Below are 6,745 nucleotides of genomic sequence, written 5' to 3'. Positions count from 1 at the left end.
TCTTAATATCTTAATATGAAAATTAATATTACCAACATATCCTAATCGATTGAAATCCAAAAATATAATTAGAAATTTGTTCATTGTTATCCAATGGTTTCTCTAATTTGGTAATTGGAGAAATAGGTCCAATATTATACAATCCATGTAACTTTCAGCTTGTTTGTTCGTGACAGTGTCTTGTTGTTACAACATAATGGTCTTGAGATCTTGCTTCTCCTATCTCAGCCTCTCTATTAGTAGGATTGTTTATTTCCTGTTTTTACACTACACTATGGTTTTCAGAACAGCTTACATATTTTAAAAGTATTTATATACCCAAAAGAAATGTAGACAATTAAATTGGGAGGGGGTTTGTAAGACAACAACAAAGAGTAAGACTGAATGCGATGCTTGACGTTTGTAACTCTTGTATCAAGTTACCACAGTAAGAGCCAAGATTTTAAGCTCTACAAAACAAACAAACAAAAACACTTTATATATTTATGTTTAATTAGAAAATATTAGTAGTGATGTATTATTTTGAAATATACAGTTAATACATTTGGAGTTATTTAAAATTTATATTGAGAAAAACATGTATTTTCAGTATTGCTGTAGACAAAAGCATCTACATAAGATTGTTAAATTGATTGTTGTTTTAAATCAAACAACTTCTATAATACTCATTTTTATTGTTATAATATTTTATAAATTTTAAAGAATATGACAAAAAAAGATATGTAGGTATTGAAGGGGGGTCTTTGGGAGGAGTTGGGGTACAAAAGGAAAACAAGAATGTGATTTAATTCTACTTACTTAAAATATTCAAATTCAGATAAATTGAAGTCATGTAACTTTTCTCATTATAATGCAATAAAACAAAAACAAAAACAAAACAAAACAAAAAAAGCTGGGCAGTGGTGGCGCACGGCTTTAATCCCAGCACTTGGGAGGCAAAGGCAGGCATATTTCTGAGTTCGAGGCCAGCCTAGTCTACAGAGTGAGTTCCAGCACAGCCAGGGATACCAGAGAAACCCTGTCTAGGAAAAAAAAAAAAAAAAAAAAAAGCCAAAGTCATGTAATAGCCATAATTCTTGGTGGCAGGGTTGGTTCTCTTCAAGGGTTCTGAACGATATGTTACAGGCCTCTCTCCTTGGTTTCCCAATGGCTGTTTTCATGTTCAAATTGGTGCTTCACTAAATAAACACCTGTCACTAAATTTCCTTTTTAAGAGTCATCAGTTACGCTGGACTGGAGACTTAAAATCCTCTCTATTATGACCTCACTTTAACTAATTGATGGCTATTAAGATAAGGTTGCATGTGAGGTACTGAGACTGAGAATGTCAACACGCCAATTTTAAACAATTCAACACACAAATGTTACAAACACTATAATTTAAACATGGTGATGGTGGAAACAATGACACAGTCCTTTTATGTACCTTTAAAAATGCCTTTTCACAGTGAGTCTTCTGCTATTGCCATGAACATTTTCAAGGAGTAAAAGAATGCAGGATCTCATAATGTATTCCAGTTCACAAAACCAAAAGATCAGTCAAAATCACTTTTGTATTTCATCTTTTTGATCTACACTTGAGTGTTAATTTTTCTACAAAAGTACAAAATCTCTTTATACAGATTGTTAAGAGATAAAATCTTAAGGACTAGAAATGAATGGTAAGATTTTAAAAAGAACACTGAACTTATTATCCCAACTGTGCAGACTAAAATAATAATAAAATGGCTGATTTAGCTATCAGAATTTTAATGTGAAGATTCATCAAATGTCTATAACTTTTAGCCCAATTATAACCAAGTAATAATTTTGAAAAGTTAAAATTGGTAATGTTTATAGAACTTCATATGGCTAGCACATTTTAACATGTTTAATAAAAAAAATGTGGAAGAGTCCCAGCATGTCCTGCCCCACCAGAACAGAAGGTGAGGTTATGGCTGTGGGCTCTGAGAGGCCCCTGAAAAGATGGCAGTAATAGTTGTAGGGGCAGACACCATGCGCCTTGAGCATATCTTCCCTAATCAGACTGTGGACTTAGGGCCACATCAGGGTCCTACAGAAGGAACTGGGAATTGGAGCAGTGAAGAACCTGAGGAAGAGCAGGAGGAAACAAGAAGGCCCAGCAGGCTACTAGTGCCAGCCCCTCAATCAAGATCCTGAGCAAGAAGAGATGGAACTGGCACCAATGGATGAGGGAGAAAATTGAGCTGATGATATCTAAGACTGGATGCAGGCCCTATGGCTTCCTTTGCCAGACTCACCACTAGAAGGTGAGGATGAAGATGAGAGGGAGCTGCAGCGCCAGTCACAGCTCCATCCCCATGGACCCAGAATACAGAGCTGGTGAAAGGGATGATGGCTGGAGAAAGCTTGCCTGTACCAAAGGTTCCTGCCTGGGTTCAAAAGATACTGTATACTCAGTGAGAAAATGTGGTACAGAAAGCCCTCCAAAGCCAGCAGGCATCTCCTGCCTGGAAGTGACTACACAGAAAGAGCTGCCTGCTCTCCCTACATTCCAAGCCAGGACCAGCACAGGACTAATACAATTCTGGTTTTAACATTCAATATTTGAATATTTAAATATTAAATTCTGTACATATGCGGACACTGGCCCAAGCCCAGCCTACCTTAGCACATATCACTCTGTGGAGAATAAAGCACCCTATGTACACAGCTTAAAAAAATACAAAAACAAAAACAAAAAAACTTATCTTAATATTGAATTTCAGCAAAGTTGATAAATAAGCAAAATACATAATTATAATTTGAACATAAAAGGGCTTGACTTTAATTTCCATAAGGAAAATATACACATAGTCAACAACCACATGAATGGATACTCAGCATCACTAAGCATTAAGGGAAATAGAAATGTCAATGTATACCTACTAGGATATGTACTACTAAAAATCCAGAAAATAAAAAGCAGTTGGGAAGATGTCCAGAAAACTGGAAATCTTTGTGGACTGTTAGCAGTAATGGCAAATGGTATAACTACTATGTAAATTAGAATATTAGTTCCTCAAAACCCTTTCTAGTTTAATTTCTGTTGCTGTGGCTAAAAGCAATTCAGGGAGGAAATGGTTTGTTTGGCTTACACTTCTAAATGGTCAAGGTCCATAACCAAGGGAAGTCAGGACAGGAACTCAAGCAAGCAATGTGGAGGAATGCTGCCTGCTGGCTTGCTCATAGGTTCCCACTTAGCTAGTTTGCCTTACTCCTATTGCCTACCTAGGCTGCGGGCCGGGTCCTCTTTCATTGACTAATAATCAAGACAATTTCCCATAGATATACCCACAAGGCCAATCTGATAAATACAATTCCTCCACGGAAGCTTTCCTCTTAGATGACGCTAGACTATTAAGTTGACAGTTTAAAAGGGCAGAATCTAAAATTTAAAAACTTGGATAAAATAAATGGAAAACATCATGTTGTACACATATAGAACCAAGTATTATTCAGTCTATAAAAAGCAAAAAATCATGACACTTGCTACAATACAGACGAACCTTGAGGCCATCATGTTATATGAATCAACAAGCCACAAAAACAAAAGTACTATATGTGTCTATTAATATGAGGTGACCGGAGTCAAATTCAGAGATAGAAAGCTGAATGCTGGCTGTAAGGAGTTAGGGAAGAAAAATTAGGATTTAGTTCCACAGGTTTATGAGATAAAAAGAATGTTAGAGACTGGTTGCACATAATGGGAATATATTTAATACTAATTAATTAAACACTTAAAATGAATTCAGAGGGATGTAAGGCAGTCTTACTTTAAAAAAGAAACTTGAATACTATTTTCTCATACCAAATCACATTTGCTACAAAGAGCATTATGAGAACACTTTCTTTTATATTCTCACTAACATGTGTCTAGGAGGTTTCAGATAGTATCTCAGTTTAGTGTCTTTTTAAAAGATTTATTTTTGTGTGTGTGTTTTATCTGAATGTATGTACATGTACCACATACATGTAATACACCTAATACCCATGAAGGCCAGAAGAGAGGGATGGATCTCCTGAACTAGGGTTATGGACAAGTGTGAGCTGTCATGTGGGTACTATGAACTGAATCCAGTTTTCTGTAAGAGCAGCCAGTGCTATTGGCTAAACAACCTTAGCCTGCATGTTCCTGTAAAAGATACAGTTTATTAGATATCTGACACTGCCTGCAAATAACCTTCCTGTCTCAGCCTCCCAGTGCCATCATACATAAAATTTTCTTATTAGAAATCTCAAAGAGAAAGATAGAGAAGGTACAATCTGAAAGATGCTGGAGCTTCAGAGATGGCTCAGAAGCCCCTAAACACTTGCTGCTCTTATGGAGGACCTGAGTTAAATTCCCAGCATTCACACAGTGACTGTGACTCCATCTGTGTCTTCAGTTCCAGGCATGTAGGAAAACACCAAACAGACAAACATACACACAAATACTAAAATAAAAAAACCTTTTTTTATGTTAGTATGAATTTTATACATGTATGCACTGTTCCTTCCTTCCTTCCTTTCTTTCTTTTTTTGGTTTCTCGAGACAGGTTTCTCCTGGTTGTCCTGGAACTCACTCTGTAGACCATGCTGGCCTCGAACTCAGAAATCCGCCTGCCTCTGCCTCCCAAGTACTGGAATTAAAGGTGTGCGCCACCACTGCCTGGCTAAAAAAAAAAAAAAAAAAACTTTTCAAAGATGCTTCCTTTTATCACCTTGAGAGAGAGATCTTCCTTCCTTTAAAAAATTTGTTTTAAAGGCAAAAAGTAAAATATATCAACAAAGATGAGAATAATACAGATAGACAGAAATGAGATCCCAAGTGCTGTTCCAGGGACAAACATTTTCTATTGTCCATCAGTCTCTGACATGTGGACAGGAACTGGGAAATTCTAAGGAAATTTGGGAAGTAAGTTTGAAAAGGAGATGTATCTTTAGTTGAAACTGGGGAGCAATACCCTCCTCCCATGGGTACTTAGTCATTTAAAGCTTACACAGCTAGGTACCACTGACACTCTAGAACAAACAGTAAGGAGACCAGGTGGGAGTCATGAGTTAGGGTCAAGGCAGTGAATCCAGTCAAGAAGGAAGAGAAAAATAAGGGGTACTAATCTCTTATTTGAAAACATTCTCATTAAGAAAATTTTACGTATGGCTTAACAGTGCAACTTTTTTTTTCAGGTTAGTATTCCTTATCCTTAACAATTATCACTTCTCAGACTTCTGGCTAAGACCAAGTGTAGTAGTATTCTTAGTAACTAACTACACTGCCACTTTTTCCCAATCTAAAATAGGGAAATGTTAGCCAGTGAACTAAAAATAAATTCTAACTGGGCAGAAATACGAGTTTCTCAAGTATCCCTAATGATCTACCTCAGTCACCTTGAGAATCTCTTCAGGAAACTGACTTAAATTTGATCCTCCAAGAAACAAACACTGGTAATACTGACAGGTAAAACCACTCCAGTCAATAAGAAACAAAGATGTGGACTTCAGTCAGTACGTAGTAGTCACTATTAGGAGGTGCGCCTTGGAGTTTCAGATGCTCAAGCCGGGCCCAGTGTCACTCTCTCTTCCTGCAGCCTGCTGATCCAGATACAGAACTCTCAGCTACTTATCCAGCACCATGTCTCCCTGTATACAGCCATGCTTCCCATCATGATACTGAACTAAAGTGCTGAATGGTAAACTAGCCCCAATTAATGTTATAAGTGGTCATGGTATCTCTTCACAACAATAGAAACCCTAAGAAACAGTCCTACAATCTTGGGGATCTTAACTGTTTCTTTGTGTTCTGTGTAACAAAGCTGTCACTCTTAAGGAAACCAGTTAAAAGCATAAGGCAACAAGAAACAAGGCCCATGACGTTTTAGGTCACAGGCCTCAAACTAGTGGTTTGAGTAATAGAAATTACTAGATAGAACGCATGTCTGGGTGCTATTATTAAGTTCCCAAGAAAGCTCTAAGTCAGCACTTACCTATAGACTAACTATATGGCTATAATCAACCCTAGCTGCAAAGTGGTAGCTCAATCAAACTTAGGTGTTCTACTACACTTGTCCCAGAACAAAAAGCAAGCTTCAGTACACACACACATATATGGAGCATGCTTCTGATACGGTCCACTACAGGTAGCAAAGTTATAAACCTGGAGACCTAGCTAGTGTCAGAACTCACAATGGCCTGTCTCTGTTACCTGGATCCTTTTCAAGCCACGACCTCGAGATGAGTCACATTTCTTCTCTAGGCTCTGGCTCCAAAGCACTGTTTCTTTTACTAGTCTTTCTGTTTCATGACCTACTGCTCTCCTCTTCACAACATTCTCTAATTCTCCACTCTAGCAAAATCCTTACTTTTGAGCATTTACTATTTTATGGGATCAATATGACATGCTTGTATTTGCTCACAGTTTCTCATTTAAAGATATATACACTGAAAGACACTAGCATAGAATTTAGGTAGAAGACTAAGTACTTTCTCCATAAAATGCACAAATTGTGAAAATAAGAGAATAGGGGTGGAGAGATGGCTCAGCAGTTAAGAGCACTGACTGCTCATCCAGAGGACCTGAGTTCAATTTCCAGCAACTACATGGTGGCTCACAACCATCTGTAATGGGATCTGATGCCCCCTTAAGGTGTGTCTGAAGACAGCGACAGTTTGTACATATATACATAAAATAAATAAATAAATCTTTAAAAAAAAAGAAAAAAAGAAAATGGGCTGGAGAGATGGCTCAGCAGTTAAGAGCACTGAC

The 6,745-nt window shown here is 37.4% G+C and overlaps 1 protein-coding gene and 1 pseudogene across 9 annotated transcripts in view; one reads left to right on the top strand and one right to left on the bottom strand.

Annotated features, from left to right (window-relative positions):
* The window catches only part of R3hdm1 (R3H domain containing 1), a 137,392-nt gene that overhangs the window by 110,634 nt on the left and 20,013 nt on the right, over positions 1-6,745 (bottom strand). The gene's annotated exons all lie outside the window — the stretch shown is intronic.
* Positions 1,816-2,481, top strand: LOC116098589 (annotated as a pseudogene).

The sequence above is a fragment of the Mastomys coucha genome, unplaced genomic scaffold, assembly GCF_008632895.1.
Source record: "Mastomys coucha isolate ucsf_1 unplaced genomic scaffold, UCSF_Mcou_1 pScaffold1, whole genome shotgun sequence".
Lineage (NCBI taxonomy): Eukaryota > Metazoa > Chordata > Mammalia > Rodentia > Muridae > Mastomys > Mastomys coucha.
The sequence above is the reverse complement of the archived record's forward strand: the minus strand, read 5'-3'. Positions and strand labels throughout refer to the sequence as shown.